The sequence below is a fragment of the Apostichopus japonicus genome, chromosome 2 (genome assembly GCF_037975245.1).
Source record: "Apostichopus japonicus isolate 1M-3 chromosome 2, ASM3797524v1, whole genome shotgun sequence".
Taxonomy (NCBI): Eukaryota; Metazoa; Echinodermata; class Holothuroidea; order Aspidochirotida; family Stichopodidae; genus Apostichopus; species Apostichopus japonicus.
Genome location: NC_092562.1, coordinates 30,975,014 through 30,996,766, shown reverse-complemented (window position 1 = coordinate 30,996,766; position 21,753 = coordinate 30,975,014). Strand labels below are relative to the sequence as shown.

Genomic DNA, 21,753 nt, shown 5'->3' with positions numbered 1-21,753 from the left:
TTCATTTCAGTGTATACGTGTGTTATATTTGTTTTAATTTTGAGCTATATACCCCTAAAAAAGTGGTATCTCAAAATTTGGCGCCGTTTTCAATTCCGTAAATTAGGCAACCGCACTACGTACGTACGGTCACTACGAATTTAGCATCCATATTGTGGATCACGCGTAACTATTCTAGCTCGATAAAATAGGCCCTAAATAACCTATATTTTCATTATTTTAAATACATGTACATCAATAAGACGAGTTAAGAATGACACATGTTCTCGTGCAGTGGGAAAAGTGCCGAGGAATCTCAATCTTATCGCAGAAAGATGTCTTGGGAACAACTGACGACAACTTCGTGGGAAGCAAATTGTCTGGGAGATACAACACCAAGTTACTGCCCGCTACATTTATTCATATCGGTAGTAAGTATATGATCAGATAATGTTAAATAACTGTGGCTTTCATAATTTGATGTTTATATGTTGTTGTTAATATTAGTTTATTACGGTATAGGCTAGGTAGCCAAGCATATATTTGTCTCTGCATGCGTAGCCAGTATGGGCCTAGGGTCTAGGCCTAGGGATTTCTCGGACAGCGATGCAATTATAGGCCAAGGCCTAAGTTAGGCCTATGTGCTTATTATTTCCTTGTTTATTAAGTTAGGCTCTTCCTTTGTCTAACGTAGGCGAGGCTTACCATACAGACTAGTTACTGTACTTATAGGGTCTACTATAACTCAGCCTATGTTTGAGTAGGCCTAGCCTACGCAAAAAACAATGACTTCTTCTCAGGCCCGTTTCCAGACTCCTGAAAAGCCTGGACATGTTTCTAGTAATATACTGGGCACTATATGCTAACCCTAAGTAAAGGCAGGCTAGGCTAGGGCATAGCCTATATAGATCTAACACTAACAGTAACACTAGGCCTATAGTCTACAGTATTAACAGTAACTGTCCTTGCACTGATATTGAACATTACCAAATAGCCCGGACCTGATTTTTTCTTTGGGGGGGGGGGGGGGGCTAACCTAGCCTAGGTACATTTTCATTTGTTTGGGGCAATGCAATTACATAAAGTGAAATAAAAGAAGAAGCTGGTTGGCGAAAACCATCTAAATGTGTTTTCCTTTGTTAAAATTTTGGGGCGAACTGGTAGGTACTTTGGGGCGAACTGACAATGGGGCGAAACGACCCGGAATTATAGCCTATAGTAGTACTAGCCTACTACTAGCCAGGCCTACATGTGGAGGTACCTTGGGCTTCGGTTGATCACTTAATGTTTTCCCATTTTTCTCAGGAACTGGCTTGTAATAATTCAAGGGATCTTTTCTAACATATGCTAAAATTTTCAAGTCAAACCTGATATTTTAAGCACCTTACTATAGTAATATAGGACCTAGCCTAAATAGCATTTTCTAAAAATTGTTTCCCTTGTTAGGCAGAACTGTAACGGGTTGTACCTTGAGTCGATCACTCTGTGTGTCAGCAAGCTGGTGAGCGCTTTCACGCGATCAAGTGACAAGTATCTTTGGTTTCGTGGAATACTGAATGAATGACAAGACTGTCAATAAGACAATAATTCTCTTAATTGTAGTCCTTGTAATGTAAATGTGCGTATAGGGATGTAAGATATGTTGGTAATATAATCCGCTCACAATCCTGCTTATTTTTTCAAAAAAAATCTCTAGCTTTCGAAGAGATGGAAGTGAAATTAAAGGAGATACATCCAGTACCAGATGCCTCAATAAACTCTCAGTCCTTGCAAGGAAGAGGTCATAGAGTTCATAAGAGGAAATCCCGACTTCCTTGAGGAGCTTAATTCAGACCGATCAGACAATGCTCTCATCCCAATCGGCCTCTTCCTCAAAAAAGCCTGTAAGTAAACAATTGTTGTAGAATACTTGTTTGGCTGTGCCTTTTGCAAACAAGCAAGGTTTGCTTGTTGGTATTACCAAGATGATGAGATATTTATATAGGTTAAAATACATAACAGGAGTTCGGCCTATAGGAATTGTAGTGGTAGGTACACAGTACTAATTACTTCCTAAAATAAATTTCCTTCGATCTCCTGTCGTCCCGTCACTAACTGGTCCCTAATTAATTCTATATCATAAAATACTCTATATTACGTTTATACAAATAGGGCGAATTGCCTGCCCTAGCTGAAAGCTAAATTTGGCAGCGAATGACCGCTGCTTGCAATGCGCCTGATTAAACTGTCAGGCAGTATGTAATACTAAAAGGAAAAGCCGTATTTAATGCAAAATTATTTAATGGCGGTGTACCTGTAATCTACGCGACGATTTTTGGTCAATGTAGTTTAATTTTAGCATTGCCATCAAACTCTAAGAGGACATGACATTCAATTCAAAGGGATCAACCATTTATTATTTCAATTATTATTGTACCTTGCAGAAAAATGATGCAACAAAGAAAGCAAAGTCTGCTGCAGGACATGACATCATTGCTCAGCTTCTGCAGCAGAGGGACAACACCCTGGATTTGGGTCAGGATGACGAGTTTGAGCTGGTTAACTTTGAAGAGGATGAAGTTATCCACCAACCACCAACCACCAGCCCAGGCACAGACCCCACCACAGAAGCCACCATCCCCACCACCAGCACACAAACTACCAACCCCAAAACAGGCTTCACCACAACATAAACTACCAGTTCTTCACAAGAAGCCATCAGCCCCAGCACATGGTTCACCAGCTCCAGCACAAAAACCACCAACCCCATCCCAGAAGCCACCAGCCCCAGCAGATAAACCACCACAACACCAACCAGCAGCACAGGCCTCGCCACAACAGCGACCACCAGCCAGACTGCAGCCAGATGAATTGATCAGGGTTTATGCTCAGTTAGCAGCAATCATGTTATAGTCAGATTTTGAATATTTTCATTGAAAATAGTCTGGTGCTTTTGGTAATATTTGTGATGTCATTTCACTCTAGCTACCGAAAATCTTCTGGAGACAATGCAAGAATGATTATTGTTAGTTCCTATTTAATAGGGGTTTTCAGTAATGATAGTATATATTTGTATCCAGTTTCATATTAGCTGATGTTAAAGAGCTCATGAAATAACCAATTCCAAAAATATATGTGATAGAGAATGATAAAATATAGTCATTGGTCCAACTCCTATCATAATATTTTTTTATCCATTGTTGAGAAATATTTTATTAGTTGAAAAAAGAAAAGATTATCGCAGCACAATCAACTATGATGTAACAAAAGGAACACTCATTAATTAAATTACCTTTGTTTTTCATTATTGTTTATAATTATTTTTGGCAGTCTTTATAGTAAAGTGATGTGACCATCCGTGTATAAGTATACCAACAACAGTGTGTTTTGCTACAGTTGACCTACATTATTTTCTAAAATAAAACTACAAGGCTTCCAATTATAAAAGAAAACAGGCAATTTAGTGAGTTTTCCTGCTGAATAAATAACCAATTAATTTAAATATTCCCATATCTCAGCAACGGATCATGAGAAAACATCGCTAAACATCATATCCCTTGGGGCCCCACAGTGACCTATGTGGCATTCTTGTGTTTTCAGTTAGTAACTGGGGTTGAATTTCCACAAAGAAAATGTATAAATGCGTTTCAATTTGTTTCAAATATCAATGTCATTGAAGTCCGCTGCACACGTAGATAAAAAATATGTTTCATGTTTGACCCTGTCAATATTTAGCTCAAATAAATGGACGACGCCAAAAAGACAAAATTGCTAGCTGGGCGAAATCAGTTCAACTTCCCACGATCGCTGTTAGGCTGTCGCAATTAATACTCCCTGGCCCCTGACAGACAGCGCAACAGTCAAATATATTTAGCGTAACACCGAACATAAGGTACTCGCAATATGTAGATATGTTTAATGTATGTATACTTTAGTGTACAGTAGGTTCACTATATATACAACCCGCACAGAAATGAGGTTGCCACGTAAATTGGTTATATTATGAATATTTCTTAGAAGAGCTCGTGCAAATCAGTTGAAATTGTTTAACCTTAGTCTTTAGTAAGACGTAATTTAATACTCGCATTGAAACTCAATCAAAATCATTCTACAATCAAATAATATATAGTGACGATGGTGAGGATCTATATCACACTCTCGTATCTGTTCACATGGTTCGTCTGTCATACTATACACACAGTAGGCAGCGGGGAGTAAGTGCACTGTATGGATTATGGACAGTATATTTCGGAATTATATTTTTTTTACGTTTAAACTCTCCATATCTTGTCTGTTTCTCAAATTTGGGTCTATTCTAGTAAAAAAAAATCATTTCTGTGATCAGTTTGTATAGATTCAATGATATTCAAGTACTACTACTCTTCTAATACAAAGAACCCATGCAGGTAGCCTGACATTCCAAACCCATGGATTGTTATAGTAGCGATGGCTTAGAATTTTTAATGGGTCTAGGTCAGCCCAACCTGGATGTCCCCTCTTTTATTTATCACTGGTTTCTGATGTAAAGATATGGCGATGGGAGTTGGACCAATTAGTGTATTATATATATATATATATATATATATATATACATTGGTATTTTTGTTTACTTCAATGCATGGTAGCTGGGACTTAGGTTTACCTCGGGGATAGGTTTACCTATATATATATATATATATATATATATATATATATATATATACATATATACATATATACATATATACATATATACATATATACATATATACATATATACATATATACATATATACATATATACATATATACATATATACATATATACATATATACATATATACATATATACATATATACATATATACATATATACATATATACATATATACATATATACATATATACATATATACATATATACATATATATATATATATATATATATATATATATTAATTGGTCATTTCATGGGTTCTGTAGGTATGTACGTGTCTCATTCAAAGGAAAGGAAAGGAAAGGAAAGCACTGTTCATATTTATTTAATTTTTTCTCAACAGTGCCACATTGCATTCATACCTGGTACATATAGGTTGTGCATATATTGGGTAGATGATCCTTATTGCTTTTAGTGCTGTTTCTCATGAATATAAATGCTTTGCCAGTAAAAAAAGTTGTTACTAAACTTGGAAATGGGCCATCAATATCTGCCTTTTTTGGCTTCCTGGTTTCAGAGCTGCTCTAAACACATTTATCATTTGTCTTTGCAGCTAGAAGCCTTCAAAATTCCACAGGAGATCCGACACAGAGCTCTGCAGGCCAAAAATGAAAAAAACTCATTTGCAACTTGATGAGAACACTTTTTACCAGGGAGGACATGGCGATATCCTCCTTAACTGGCAAATCACCCCACAGTGATAATAAGAAGTACAGTAGTTGCACAATGGGAAGATAGATGCCATAACAAGTGAGTTTGATTTGTGTAGTTTTTCCATGATTACATGGAAGGGATTTATGGCTAGGTGGCTCTAATTTTATTAGTAATCACTGAAAGTCATATTAATTTCAATTAACATATAATTGAGGCAAAAATATTCAGATTAGTTAATGTTTTTTTACAGGTGATTGCTGGGGTCCGACAAAAACTACATTTGTATTCCCATGTTTTTGATAAACAATGACACGGGCCATTACACCTGCAGTGTTCTCCACTAGTATCCGGGCGCCGCGCCCGGACAAAATCTGAAAAGGTGCGTCAGCGCCCGGACAAATAGTTACCGCCCGGACAAATTATTCGACCGCCAGTACGAAACCATTGCATTTACTATTTGGGAAAATTTTCCAAAGTGTTGCAAAATATATTGCCGTTAACGGCGGAATATCGGTATCGGCAAAATTATCCAAACTTGCCGATCCAGACCATCCGATATCAGCCCCGTCCAGCTCACCTGTATAAATCACTTTCAAATACAAGCGTATACATTTTCCATATTTTAAGTATTCTTATACAAGTTCTGTTAAAGTCTTCTTTTACTTGTTATTAGTCACATTTAAAAAAAACATTTAAAAAAGTAATAATATAAAATAATTAATTGAATGGATATACTTTGCAATCTACATTTTGAAGGTACATATTTTACAAATTAATGACAAATTGCGTGATTGGCCAGCAAAGTTATGACGTCAAAAACTCATTTGCGTCAGGTGTTATATTGATGTTGTCGTACGGTACGGCATTGTGCAGGGCTCGACATTAACGACTGTCCGATTGCCCGGGGCAAGTTAAAAAACGACCGGGCAAGCTTACTCTTATCAAGTGGTAACTCCGTTTGAAAAAAAGGAATCAGTGGCGTAGGAAGGTACTTTTGAGTGGGGGGGGGGGGCTGAAGACTGATGGCCGGCCTGGGGGAGTGGTCTAAGGGGAGGGGGTGTCCCCCTCCCCTTTGGATTTTTTTTGCATTTCCAGGTGGCCTCAGATGCATTTGGTGCAATATAGCACACTTCAACACCCACTCCATTTTGTAAATAATTTTGCATTTTCACCTGGCCTTAGATGCAATTTGGTGCTCCAAATGAGATTTTTTTCTGATTTGGAAATGAAAAAGGGGTTTTCTGACTTGCTGAGCGGAGGGCGGAATGATACTTCCGCCCCCATGTTTTTCACTGGGGGGCTGGCGCCCCCAGCCCCCCGGTTCCTACGCCCTTGAAAGGAATGATACATTACGAAATTTTGGATCAACATCGACAGCAATCAAAAAATATTCACACTGTATATAGCAGCGCCCCCTACTTTGTACATTAACGTTATTCTTATAAATGCACGTCGTAGTGATGTGTTGTAACGATTTGTGAACCACATATCGCGTGCTAAATTATGTATAACAACAAACAATGGCTGTTAACGCTTAGCGAGACCAAATATCATCGTTCGCGAAATTGTGTATAGCAACCGTATATTTTGCAGTTCAATTTTAGCGCAATACTTTCGGACGTGATAGAGAATCGCGGTAAGTAACGAATCAGAATGGTTGATCTATGGCATGCACTTATGTAGTGGTCAAACGATTATGCAATATCGGATAATACCGATTATTTTTTTCATCATTGGCCCGATTCCGATTTTTTCTTCACGAATTATGTGCACGAATTTCCAAATCCGTGATTTTCCGCGGTCCGCAATGTAAATACCAGTTCCGCGAATATAATTTTCTGCTACATGAATGTGAACATAAAGGAAAGTATTAACAGGGAATTGTTGGACAAAAACGCCTATAACTCCAAAACGGAAGGAGATATGCATTTTTTTCGGCGGTTAAGGGTTATATGCTCCTCGTGGCTTCGTGTAATCTCGTTCTAGGAATACAATCACACGCAGAGACCAACATTTTATGTGGAACGTTAAATGTTTGTTGGCTTAAATCACTCGCTATATGCAGATACACTATATGTTCTGTTTTAACTCTTAACGTTACTTGACGTTACACATGAAAACATCGCCATTTAAATCCTGTTCAACATTCTCTAAAAAAGCCATTGTATATTCAATTTAACAAACAAGTTGTTTAGAGTATGATCTTTCCGATTGTGACATAGGCTAAGTGTGCATTTTTCTAACAATGTTATTATAAGTTAACTGTCACAAGTGACACATAGTGACCCTTTCTAGAAAGTAACGCTCAATTGATAATCAAGAAACCACGCAAACACTCTGCTTTTAATTCTCATGGATTTATTGGCACGAGATATTTCAATGTTTATTTGTAAAAGAAAACATAAAAGAAATGCACATATGAAAATAACTACACCCCCTTGGATACTTATTCAGTGAATCCTACCCCCTTTATGCTAACTGACACTGCTATAGTACGCTTTAGGACAGGCTTCAGAAGATCACCGCCCACAAGGTAGTCGGTATAGGCGGAGTCAAACCATTCAGCTTTTCGCACGTGTCAAAGTAGGATACCTGTATCCGGCGTCTTAAAAGTGTGTGTACCAGACCACATCTATCGGCATGGAAGAATACCCCGTGACCCCAAGCAGTTAGTTTTGGAGTCACCAAAAATAAAACCCTGTAGACAAACAGAGGAACAAAACCATTCCTAATATTTGTTTTAAACATACGGTCAATTTCCCGAAGCAAAACTACGATTGATTTATCGCAACTTATAAAGGACATTTTAACTCTCACTCCTTACGAGACACATTAACGTAAACATGATACAGCATTTCCTTTGCTTTCTAAAAATAATCTTACAAATTTTCACAATAAATTCTTTACGCGACAAATTTAAGATCTGCCCTTGTTCCTCAAACAATTAAGGCTCTTATATATTTAGTTTACTCTTCCCTTTTCTTTACAGGGAGTCCTCTACTTTGTTAAGCCATCTGAAGGTTTTTTTAGAAGATTTCCTATCACATTGTACATATTCACGTGATACAACAAATAAATCAATCAATCAAATATAAATTCCATACAATGTCAATAATAAACCAATTATGCGACAAAATGAAACTACTCTCGTTACATGTATTAGTCTCAGCATTTCTACTAGGTATTCGAACACTTTTAAGAATTTCGTTTCAATTCAAGCACTTTGGATCATACAGTTTACTTACAAATAAATTTACGAAATGATGACACTCTCTCATTTAATGTAGTCCTAGAATATACCAATTTTACATTAATACTTAGAATACTCACAGATTATTGGGGGTCGCCTGCCCGTAATCTGGTTTACTATACAGCAAACTCCGCTTGTCACAAACGAATAAAGCACGTGCGTCGAGAATATACGGTATGTAGCGGCTTGTTCTCAATAACAAGTATGCGCAAAATTGTCCTCATTGACAATATAATACTAACTCAATTTAAGACCTCATTGCCTTTTTATGAATATATAACTCCCGTTCTCAATAACGGAGAAACTACCTCTCTGCCCGACGTGATATCGTTACCAGATGGAATGCAACTAACTAACTTTCCTGTACCCCACCCTAACATCAACTAAAAAAAAAAACACGAATCTAATATGACGTAACGGCTCTTACAATTTGTAAGCACAGGTATTCCGATATATCTCGGTGAAACATACCAACAATAAGGAGCCGAGAAACCCGGAATTTAGTTACTCTTTATATGCGATACAGGTGCTCCAATGCACACAGTGAAGCATATCAATACCAGAAATTTTGCATCCACTTACGTGACATTAACAAACATTCAACGCTTAAACTAAAAAAAAAAAAAACGTATTACAGTGGCGCGCGTAGGCTACAGAATTTTGAGCATCTAACATTACATGCAGTAAAGCAGAAATTCAAACGATGAAATGCTTTTGACATTTTACCCTATCTAAGATCTTAAATGATGCCAAATAATCAAACACTAAATTTATCGTAAATTGTAAACTGATCACTGACTGGATGGCATTATTTACATATGATTTCAGCCACGTGTGTCATAACTTATGACGTCATTATCAGTATTATCCTGGCCAATCACGTAATTGATTAAAATTTTCAGCAGCAATATATTATATAATTGAAAGACAAACAACATCTGCCAACCTGTGAACAACCATTAATTTTGACAAGTAAAGGGATCCATGGTTTCAAGCATTCCAGGGGCTATTTCAAAGGTCACATTAGGCCTAAACCTGTTCAAAATGAATACATCAGATTTAATAAAGTAATGTCAGGTGTTGGCAGCTTTTTCCTACAAAGTGATTTTACTGAAAAAAAATTGTAAAAAGTGTAAACTTGTGAAACATGGAATCTCAATATAACAAAATTTATGCAATTTATAAATGCCTGAAAAGTGTCATTTCCTGCAATCTGGGCGACATTTTTGACTAAATTTTTTTGTACGCTACGCGCCAACCGATAGTGGCGCTCCGCTTAGTTAGTACTGACAAGAGCACCCGCGCTAAGTTAGTACTGACAACAGCACCCGGACAAAAAAGTGACAAGCGGAGAACACTGCACCTATTATTATGAAAATGAGATCATGACGTAACTAAAACTAGTTTTCAAAAAGCAAAATAATGTTACGAATTGTGATAAAGTTCATGAATTCATGTGTGTCGATTGGGGAGGGGAAACTAATGTTTGTTGTCCCACCACACTTATTGTGGCCTTAAACCCAGGGACGTAGCTAAGGCCTGATGATTGGGGGAGGGGGGGGGGGTGGTGTAGTGGCTGAAAATCGGTTTTGAAGCCAGAAAATTCCATCTGCTGCTTTGTACCCCCCCCCCTCCCGCTACTCGTCAACGATACGGTCAGTGTCAGTCAGAAAACCCAATCTTTCGCGACTGCACTTCTGTTACGAACTTGTTGCGATACATTTGTACCCACTGGCACTCATTTTAAAAACTTATTGCCCCCCCCCCGCCCCAACCAAATATTTTTGTGAAATTCGGGCAATATACTGATAGCTTTTTGGATAATTTGCAATGTGTTTTTCAGTGGTTATACTGATATTATTATTACCCAACAATTATCACCAATACGGAAGGGTAATAAGACGGAAAACGATTGTATGCTATTTGCATGCGATGTAAAAACCGATGCATGCCTGTATGATATGCACATGATTATGTGTGATGTGTGATCATGATCATGATCATGTGTGAACAATTTTGGTTATATTTTTCGGGCAAGTCGTTACAGCCCCCCCCCCCCCCCCCCACACACACAAAACAAATTGGGCTCCTACGCCTATGACGGTAGTTCTATTAGGCATTTTTTTGTAGTATTCAAAATCATAAGAAGTTTTGTACGGCGGAGTATAAGAATCGCGAGAAACAATTTCCCAAAGTGGCAAGGAAAACGTGGTAAATATGACAGGTTAAAGGTCAATTTTGACCGAAATTTAAAAAAAAAAATTATATGAAAAGGCCTAGATAAACTAGAGTGCGACAGCCGGAAATTCCGACTGTCGCACTCCAATTTTCCAACTAGCGTCAGTTTTACCATGGCTTGGGGGTGAGACACACCCACACCCCCTCTAACGACGTCCCTGCGCTGTGAATATGGAACACGATCACATGGTTCAGCCTCTGTTGAGTCATGGTGCTCTATAGCCTTGTTTTCAAACGCCTCAAAGCACTAAAAGATCTCACGGCTTCCGTCGAACTGGCGGAGGAGACGAGGAGCAACCGCAAGAGAGCTTCGACTTCACCAAACATAGCCCGTACCACTGGATTCATCAACTTGAATATTTGTCTATACCCTTCAAACGACGACGAATGGAACTGGCCTCGAAATAAAGGCAGACTAAGCTTAAGATTGTTGGAGAGCTCAGGGTACAAACTCACGAGATCTGGGTGGAATTCTCCATTCAGCAACATTGAGTGATAGTCGAGGATATGAATCCTAAGATGTGTAAGCCGTAACCAAATAGAGCCACGACACTACTCTTTTTCCAAATGTGTGTGTGTGTGTGGGGGGGGGGGGGGGGACATTTGATATTGTTTCCCCCATCCATCGAAATGTGGGGGGACGTGTCCCCCTGTCCCCCCTGGATTGACGCCCATGCCGCGAGCAATAATTTTATCGCCAAAACAGAAAAACGCAATCTTCTGCCTAACTCTGTGCAATACCCAACATTTCTGCAACACAAAATAATAACTTACAGATATTCAGTATCTTTGCAGTTATAAATCAATATTTTTGATAATTTGATATTGAAGAGCCAAGAGGATGGAATAAGCTACTGATGGTGTAAATATCGGGGAGGGGGAAGGGGGGGGGGGTACATGCAGCAGGTGTTCAGGCATTTTAAAAATTCGTTGGTGAAGCAGGAAGAGTCTGCAACGAGAGCTGGCAATTTGAGTAGGAAGTACGCTACTTTGCTTAACTTGTTGCTTATAAACATTTAAACGGTGATTGCCGCTGGATTAAATGTTTCATGCTAGTCCAAGCCGTGACCAATTGCGTGTGTATGTCAATAACACAAATAATCATAGTATACACCTTAATAATGTAACAAGGTGGTCAGGATCCTGTAAAGTTGGAGAGAGCAATACCGAATAAATTTGCCTTTAGGAGTACAGCAACAAATTTATTATTCTAACTCATTCTTACCGCGTTCTCCATTTCGCATATAATCAAAATGGTCAAAATTCTTAAATAAAGTACACTTTACCCTCATAGTAAACGGAGTCCCAAACAATACAAACTAATGGCACAACTGTTCAAACGGTCCCTGAATGAGGAATTCCGCAGTAGACGCCAATAATAAGGGGATTCCCCTAGTTAATACGCACTGCGAATGCGCAGAACAATTTACAGTAACCGTATGCACATCCATGTTCATGCACAACCTATTGTAATGACATTTATATTCTTGGTCTTGGTCTAATACTGCACAAATCGCCCCTGATGTGGCTGTTGACGTGCAGTCCTCAAGTTTGCTAATGGTGCTGCTGACGTCCCAGCATTAACTTGAAGGAGGCGGTGTTTGGTGCTGATATTAGATCAGGTGGGAGTGCGTTCCACTGAGGAATGGTGCGAGGATAAAGCGAATATTTATAGCAGTTCTTTTGAGCTTGAGGAATTTTATAGTTCAAACTGTGAGATTGATATAATTCAAATAGTGGTTGCAATAATTCTGGTTTTAGACGCAATTTTGCATCCAAGTAAATCACACATGTCATAAATTTACCTCGAAGCACCCTAGCACTGGATTATCATAAGAATAACTAATGAAAAGGCTGCATTAATAATGAAATATAACAAACAATAAGTTTTAGTGGCTACATGTGCAGGCGGTCGTCGCCTCCTGGACCATTCTAACATACACACTTATAGCCTTAGGCCTGCTAATAGTGACGATTTACTTCTATCCTGGTATTTACTACCGTTGAGAGGCATTGACTCTGATTTACCATTATTTAGGATAGTAACATGTTTTACATTTAATGATTAGTTTATTGTCTGTTAAATGACAATAAATATACATCAACCTACCTGTAAAGTTGGAGAGAGCGATAACGAATAGATTTGCCTTTAGGTGTACAGCAACAAATTTATTGTTGTCGCGCGCCCTCTAATAACAAATACTTGATAGTTAAATTTTATAGGAGGGTGATAAATCAACCCTGTTACAGTAACAATAGCCACGAGTAAAATCTCAAGGGTCAAAGGTCATCAGTTACCGACCGGAAATATTTAATTTTCCATTTTGTCTGGGAATTATTTGAAGGGACAGAAACCCTCTAGATAAGCAGGCCTTGTCTTTGAAAACAATTTCTAGCATTCCAACATTTTGGGCAAATATAAAGACCAATTGCTCTTCCATTCATTCTAGAGTTCACGAATAAGGACGGTGAATGTACTCCATTATCAATTGATTCATGAAGGGTGCTCGCGTATGGCGGGCCATCAGTCTCAAATCGTGGGGGGAATCGACCTATTTAAATCGACATATACCAAATACCTTCGACTTAAACCAGTTTTCCAGCAGCTGAAATTGACTACTAACGATTTAAATCAACATATACCAGTTTAATTCGACATATCATTGATTTAAATCGACATATACCAATTTAAATCGACAGATACCAGTTTAAATCGATGATATGTCAATTTAAATCGGTATATGTCAATTTTAATCGACATATACCAGTTTAAATCGATGATATGTCAAATGAAATAGGATGTCATTTTAAATCGACATATACCAATGTAATTCGACTTATACCAGTGTAAATCGACATATACCGATCTAAATCGACATATACCAATTTAAATCGATGATGTGTCAAATAAATCGGTGTATGTCAATTTAAATCGACATCTACCAGTTTAAATCGATGATATGTCAAATTAAATAGGTATATGTCATTTTTAATCGACGTATACCAATTTAATTCGACTTATACCAGTGTAAATCGACATATACCGATCTAAATCGACATATACCAATTTAAATCGATGATGTGTCAAATAAATCGGTATATGTCAATTTAAATCGACGTCTACCAGTTTAAATCGATGATATGTCGAATTAAATCGGTAGAAGTCAATCTCCTTGGACTTATACCAGTTTTTAGCAACTCAAATTGACATATACGGTACCTATTTAAATCGACATATCATCGATTTAGCTCACTAACGTATTCCAAATCCTGATTTCGGTGATGATTGACATGTGAAAATACATCACGTGAAGTCACCTGACAAGGCGGGCGATTAATTGAAAATAAACACAAGCGCAGTGGTATGCATGATTTGAGCTTGAAATAGTGAATACTGTAATTGTTAATCCCCTGGGAATGTTTATATAGCTACAGTAAACCAGAACCTTACAGTAGGCCTCACTGCAGAACAATGTAATCTTTGTTTATGGGGTAACTGGAGTAGGTAATTACATCTGTGTACGTACTGCAGGCCTATGTGTATTTGGCTAAGAGTATTCCTATATAGAAATAATAATAATAAACAGTTCTTATTAAGCGCCCGTAACAGAAGTCTCGGGCGCTTTACAAATATAAAAGTCATAAAATACATAAAAAATACAAGTATCTGGCATTTCATTTATTTTTCCATTTCCTCACAATGTTTATATAATAATAGGACTGTGAAGACAATACCATGCAAAGAAATAATAAGTAATAAATCATATAAAAGAAAAATAATGGAAATTTCGGAGAGAAAATGGTGGAAGGGCTTGGAAGCCGTAGCTTGTACAAGAAGCCCACCAAAAATAAAGATAACAAGTATAAAGTATATGGGCAAGATAATAAAGCCCCTTACAAAGAAGACCTATACCCCCCCCCCACCCCTAAATTAAACAAAAAAGGCATTTTGATAATGTGGGAAATACTATTCACAGACAAATGTAAATCTATAGATGTTGATACTTGGATAAAAGATGATTTTTCAACTTGAATGAAAATGAATTAAGGTACTTAATATTTCTTAATGTATGACTTAGGCTATTCCAGAAATTAACACCATAACAGACGATGGAACGTTTAAAGACATCGGTATTTATGGGCAATGAAAATAAATGTCCAGAGGATCTGGTGTAGTAGTTATGTATATTATAGTTGAAATTAAAGTAATCATTAAAATTGACTGGTAATTTATTATTAATAGACTTAAAAATAAAAACAGCACAATGGTATCTATGTAAATCAAAAATATCTAGTAAGTTCAGTGAGCTGAATAGTGGTGGGGTATGTGCTAAGAAATCAGACTGTGTAATAACACGGACAGCCTTCTTTTGTAATAAAAGCAATTGCTTTAGGTAGGTAGAATATGCATTACCCCAAACAATATTACAATAATTAAGATGAGGTAGTATGAGAGTATTATACAAGTTCTTGAGAATATACATTGGAACAAAGTCTTTGATTTTATAAAGGACTCCAACAGTTTTTGAGATGGTAGTTTTAATCTTGGAGATGTGGGAAGACCACTTTAGAGCAGGATCAATAAATAAACCTAGAAATTTTATAACCTCAACACGCTTTAACTGTGAGTTGCCAATAAATATATCTATGTTCTTGATTTTTTGTGGTTTGGGTGAAAAATCAAGTCAAACACACAGCAAAAGAAGCAAATGACCGCTGACCAGAAAAGGAAAATGGAACGAAAGAGCAAACCAGTAAGAAAACCAGTGTCTGTACCTAAACTTCACGTGTTTGACTAAACAAGCCCAGTTTGCATTGAGATAATTGCACGTCATTGACATATCAGTTTTCGACCTTATTATTACAAAGAAATCTGTTTGCAAGTAATTGTCCAAAATAACCATTAATTACAATCATGATAAACACTTTTGCTCCCTTGGTAATTAAGGAACTATTTACTTATTGGCCCGCCTTGTCAGGTGACTTCACACGATGTATCTCCACATGTCAATCATCACCGAAATCGGGATTTGGAATATGTTAGTGAGCTAAATCGATGATATGTCGATTTAAATAGGTATATGTCAATTTGAGACGCTAGAAACTGGTTATAAGTCCACGGAAATTGACTTCTACCGATTTAATTCGACATATCATCGATTTTAAACTGGTAGATGTCGATTTAAATCGATGATAAGTAAAATAAATCGATGATATGTAGAATGAAACTGGTATATGTCGATTGAAATTGACATATACCAGTTTCATTCTACATATCATCGATTTAAATCGACATATACCAGTTTACTTCGATATATCATCGATTTATTTTACTTATCATCGATTTAAATCGATGATAAGTGAAATAAATCGATGATATGTAGAATGAAACTGGTATATGTCGATTTAAATCGGTAGAAGTCAATTTCAGCTGCTGGAAACTGGTATAAGTCGACCGAAATTGGTATATGACGATTTAAATCGGTATATGTCGATTCCCAACGATTTGAGACTGATGGCCCGCCATACTCGCGATGAGATATGCAGTGTGGACTGCCCTGCAGGTATCTTGTTCTGAACAGTGTATACAACTATTGTTCGCTTCATGCAGCTGCTTAGCATTGTAAAATATGTGCTTTCAATCAGGACGTTATCAATATGAATTTGCTAGACGTTTGCTTTTAGGGGAGGGGCAATGGGAATTGCTTTTCAACGGGGAATGATATTGTTTGGAGAAAAAACTGAATGAAATTCTGGCATTTTCTTTGTCGGGGAGGGGGGTGGGGGCTGGCAGATAAATTGATGGGACAATGCCCCCCACTGATCTGCATGTTTGAAAGTAGCCTACCAGAAGGCAAGAGTTTTCGGTACAACCCTCCTCGTACGTGTATGAAATACAAGGCCTGTTTCTTTATTTCCCATAGTGTCATTCCCCATAGGTAATAATGGTTCTTTCCAAACGTTCCAGCCAATGACATTTCACTAGTAAGTAACGATATATCCTAAACTCTGCGGCAGTCTAACCACGTAATGGGCGACTGAACATCGATAGTCACATATACTGTCCAAACAAGACACTATTTGCATTTCTTCGACGCTTTGAATTCCTTGAGAAGGTGTCATAAAATAACACACCAACCTACTAACTACTGACCTGTAGAGTGACAACAAGGAACTACCTGGTGAAATAAAGGCTGTGATATATTGTCTTTTGTTAATCAAAATGGCTAGCAGTGTGCCTGAGGGTGGAAGAACCACCTTGCTAACCGGGACTTCAATCGTGTTTCTTTTATTTCTGTTAAGCTTCTCTTCAACGATTGGTAATAAAGATAGTGTTCAATTTCTAGGCATAATGGCTCCACCACGAAAATTCCACGAAAGACGTAGCATTTTGAAACAATAATTGCTTTTTTATAGTACTTTGATTTTCCAGGTAAAAAGTGTCCCACTTGCTCGCCCAAGGTAGCATACGCCCATTAAAAGCCCCATTGACTTACACACTAAATCACAAAAGTAATGTGGTCTCTAAGTCTAGATAGAAGTTTTCACCAGCTAAACGCTACCCATCACCGGATAGCTGACAAGTTGGCCTTTCATGGCACCATCAATTTTCCGTACCATGACCATGTAGATTTTTTGCTATCCGAGCCGGAAGTTTTCGTCACTTGTAAACGAACCTCTTCACTCAGTGGTAAACAAATTTCCTACGCTGCTCCCGGGAGGCCTAAAGGGGTCTAAAATTGCCTCAATTGACCCAATTTTCTCACCACATGTACTTCCATTCATGTTCTTCAACATGCAAGCCACAAAAAGTAGATTATGATTGATAACAGGTCACAAAAGATGTTCTCCCGCTGCTTTTTGGCACTTTTCCTGAAACAGGAGAACAATCGAGCGGATTGATATAGACTCTAATAGGAGTATGCCACCCCAAATCCATTACTGTAACACTTCTTGACCACAAGTTGGGTTGAAGCTGAATGAGGCTTTTAATTTGTTGTATTCTTATGGCAGATTGTAGCATAATTACTTACAATGGTTGTCAAAAATGAACAAAGACTTGAAGAGTTTCTATTAATTGTCTGAACTTTTGTAAAGAAACGATGGTAAGGCCTAAACTGTACATGAACCCTCCTGTAACAACAGAGGGTTTGGTTAGCTGGGAAGGTAACCAATTGCCAAATGTTCACAGTGCATTCCCGTATATGAAACCAGATTATTGGCAAACCGGATGTGGTGGGTGTGGCTGGGAGAACAATTTTAAAGTCACCTACAAGCTAAACTAGATCAGCTTTCATGGTAGCCACATCAAAGTAAGTACAATGTGTCAGGTATGGCCACAATAGCAACAAATGACCATCGCCAGTAATTATTGGTGGGAGGGGGGGGGGTAGCTTCGCCAGTCATCAATAATTCACCCCTCACGGATGGCCTAGGTCAGCTTATGGGGTAACCGTTTGAAACCTACTGGAAAATGATGGTTAGGACTTCAGATACAAGGGATGGGCATTTTCCGGAGTTTTTATTGGTGGGGTATCCCTGCCAGACCCCAAATTCCCCTCCCCTCATTGACCTAGGTCAGCTCATGAGGTAACCAGTTGAAAACTACTGGAAAATGATTGGCAGTATTCTTTTTTTTTTAAGGGATGGACATTTCCAGTAATTTATATTAGTGGGGTACCCCTGCCAATAGACCCTCAAAATGCCCATCCCCCTCATTGACCCAGGTCAGCTCATGGGGTAACCGGTTGAAACCTACTGGAAAATGAAAGGTATCACTTCATATGTAAGGGATAGGCGTTTCCAGTAATTTCTATTAGTGGGGTACCACTGCCAGTAGACCCCCAAAATGCCCATCCCCCTTGTTATCACGTTTCATTACTGTCTGCATTTTGCAGAGACACGAACAAAACGTCAGTTGCAAGCAACCGAAAGTCAACTTTTTCAGATGGCCGCACGCGGTTTGGGGCGCATGCGTCGAAACGAATATCGTCTGGTTCACTTTCCTTGTGTTCTGGTTCGATGACGGATCGGAACGTTTCACGTAGGCTTAAAGTTTACGTGATCAACGGCAAACGCGTATGGGAAGCCATGTAGGACAAACACCGCATAATATATCCGCGTACAAATTTGGATATATACGCGTATAAATTCGAACAAATACGTGTATTATATATTTAGTCAATCTAAGGTATAAATATATTCGCGTATTAATTCGAATATAAACACGAATTAATTCGAATGTCAGAATTTTGACCTTTTATTTCCAAATTTTGATTGTTAAAGTCAAAATCATGACATAAAGAGTACAATAAAAAGGTCAACATTTTGACTTTAAATTCAATATTTTAATATTTTAAAATCCTTGATAGGATGACAAGAGATTTGTTTTAATTTTAATCTCAAAATTTTGAAATACAAAGTCAAAAATTATGAGATAAAAAAATCATCATTTTGGGATTTGAGGACAACTTTTTTCCCTTTCTATGTTCTTATTAAGCCTCCGTCTGTAGTCAGGGGCGTATCCAGGATTTTCCAATGGGGGGGGGGGGCGCCAGGCATGAATGATCGCCGTCCTGGGGGATGGGTCTAAGGGGAGGGGTGTACAATTTTTGCTTTCGAAGAAGGGCTGAAATGCAAAAATGGTGTCATATGAATGGGCGGCGATCCGTACTTCCGAGTGGGGGGGGGGGGGGGGATATGACCTTGTTGACTATCTATAAGCGTAGCACCACCATGAGTTGGCGCGAAGCGTACAAGAAAATTTTGGGATTAACAAACCCTCTAGATGGCCGGAAACGGCACTTCCCGAGGTTTCCAAGCGGCATATACCCAACTTTAAAATAGGGATGTCATGTCCGAAATATCTCATAATCATGATCCAAAATACTTTTTTTTTTTAATTTCGGGTGTTATTTTGGGAAAATTGCCCCTGTCAATCTTGTTTCAGGCGCAACGTTAGAATGTTCGAGAGCTCTTATATTATTCGATGAAGAAAATGGCCTCATGCAGGCTATTATAGGCCTATACACATGCAATACACAATTACACATAGTTACATTCCTAGGTACCGATTGCTAGGGCATCCAGGTGAAACGTGTATTAAGCATTACCCTGGTTACATGAGATTCTCAGCTGTTCGAGGGAACATGTACGTGTGTAGGCCTACTATAGGGCCTATATGAATACTATGAGGGTGCATATATGTACTATATCAATACCGTGGGCGCAATAATACATTTTGTTGTTATAGGGCCAATGAAGCCTACAGTCAACTATTTTTGCTTTATAAAGACGCTTTATTTGAAAAGATCGCACTGCGTTTATGGTAGGCGAGAAATGAAGCTAAAAAAGAGCCGTACATTAACGAAGATGCATAAATGTAGGCATGAAAATATTCTTATCCCTGGCATTTGGTGGGGGGGGGGGGGATACGGTGCATTACATCCCCTCCACCCATTTTCATGGGGGGATATATCCCCCCTCCACCCAGGATCGCCGCCCATGGCCATATGTGATCCATTTTTCGACCTTAATAATAAGCAACATTTCCAGTAAATATGGACACAAAATGCACAATTTAGTATGGCTGGCATGTCACTTAGTGTTTATAGTGATAATACAAACACAATTACCATCTATGTTTCTAAAACTATTATGCCGCCGAACTTCGCCAGAACCTTTTTTTGGCAAACAAAAAATAAAGCATACGGGAGGGGGGGGGGGTTGAGCGATCACCGACATCTCACATAAAGGTCGTCATCAATTTTTTTTTTTTTTTTGGCCAAACTTTTTTTTTTTTGGTGACGGCCAATAGGGGGGCGCGCGCCTGTTGCGCCCCCCTGGATACGCCCCTGGTAGTAGACGAACTTCCAGGGGTAAGATTGAGAAGGGTCGCTTAGCCTCCTTCATCCTGAAAAGAGGGCTTTCATGATATTTCCTACTTTTTACTATTTAATTTTAATTTCGGGGTACTCAATGTGGAGGGGTGGGGAGGTTGGGGAGTGATTGCTCCCCCTGGCTAAGTCCATGCACACGTATTAATTCAAATATATATATACGTGTATATTAAGTCATGCTGTTGTCTAGATTTAGTACGTTGGCCAGGGCGTACGTCAATAGAGACTAACTTTGTCATCTCTCATTTATTGAACTGGCGAGGCTAATGTGGGTGACAGCTATAAGACATGCCATGTATGATTTAATACAGGTATGTATTCGAATTAGTACGAGGATATAAATCGTATTAATACGAGGATATATTATGCGGTGTCTGTCCTATATGGCTTTGCCATACACGCGGCGCCGATGCAGCTTTACTGGATCGGAACGGCCGGTGTAATATTCATATAGGAAACATTTTGCACTGTTAAGAGATTGCAAAGGATCACTGCAGATGTAACTATAATTATGATTTAAAGAATTAACACGTAATCCATAAGTCCAAGCGGATCTGTTATGTTATAGAACGATAATCTGACGGCAAATTTAATTTGCTCATCTTTTACCGAGAAATATCCAGCTAACATTATGAACAGGTCACTCAAAACGGCTTAAATACGTACAGTAAGCGATATCGGCATGACGCCTCCGGCTCCCCGGCGGTATGCCGCTAACTTGCCGCCGGTGGCATCTCGGCCCTCGTCTGCCGTCGGCCCGCCGGCGGTAAACCGCTCCTTTACCGAGGGCTCACCGCCGCCGGGCCGAAGGCGGCAGGCCGACGTCGGCAAACCGCGTGTTAGCTGACGTCGGCCCACCGGCGGGTATGAAGCGGTTTGCCGCTGCCGAAATGTCGCTGATATGCCGCCGGTGGCCCGGCGTCGGCTTGCTGGCTGGGGTCTTCCATGCCTTTAAGCTAGGGTTCGCAGTAGCAGCGCGAATCGCGCAAGCAGTTCTCACAATCCCGCATAAAATTTGAAGCAGTGCGGGAGGCCTGAGGGTCGCTCACAATCATCTG

The 21,753-nt window shown here is 38.8% G+C and overlaps 1 protein-coding gene across 4 annotated transcripts in view; it reads left to right on the top strand.

Annotated features, from left to right (window-relative positions):
- Positions 1-21,753, top strand: part of LOC139955968 (uncharacterized) — a 595,985-nt gene that overhangs the window by 279,670 nt on the left and 294,562 nt on the right. The window lies entirely within an intron of this gene.